Source organism: Triticum dicoccoides, chromosome 6B (assembly GCF_002162155.2).
Source record: "Triticum dicoccoides isolate Atlit2015 ecotype Zavitan chromosome 6B, WEW_v2.0, whole genome shotgun sequence".
NCBI lineage: Eukaryota > Viridiplantae > Streptophyta > Magnoliopsida > Poales > Poaceae > Triticum > Triticum dicoccoides.
The window spans coordinates 230,716,641-230,717,313 of record NC_041391.1 but is presented as its reverse complement, the minus strand read 5'-3'; positions in this window follow the sequence as shown (position 1 = coordinate 230,717,313).

The following is a 673-nucleotide window of genomic DNA, read 5'->3' as shown; positions in this document are numbered from 1 at the left end:
GGGAGGGGAGTGGAACCATGTCTTACGGACGCATTTTGTCTAAAACGTGAGGGGAGTTACAGTTCTACCCTTGCCTATAGGCTTCTCGGCTTGGGTCTGTGTACTGAGGGTCAGGGATAATAGAGTAACTTTGCTTCTCCCCAAATAGTGGGAGGGAGCGATTTCGGGTGAGGAGGGCGTGTTTTGAACTATAGTGGGTGCGAGCGATTTCGGGCGAGGAGAGCGTGTTTTGAAATAGTGGGCGCGAGCTATTTCAGGCGAGGAGAGCGTGTTTTTCCGACCATGGTTTATGAATTATTCGGCACATGTCATTTCGGCCGAGGAGAAGGTGCGCTTGGATGAAGTTACGAACCTACCCTCGATGTACAACGGGCCAATTGATGTGTGTCCTACATAGGACGGTAATTTCCCATCTCCCATTTATTTGCTCAGGCGAATTCCACCGAGCAGAGAGGATGTTTAATGGTTCGTTCAAATTTTGGGAGAACGAGCATCCACGTCTACCTTACCAAGTTGATTCGAATCAAATTTTGAAATATTAGCTTGCCACTTCTTTTTTAGATGGAGAGATGATGTCTGGGAGTAATGTGTTTTTACATGCTCGTTGCTAGCGATTTACTATATGACAAATAGTTGACCCACTCAAAAACGCGAATCAAACCCAAAATGAAAT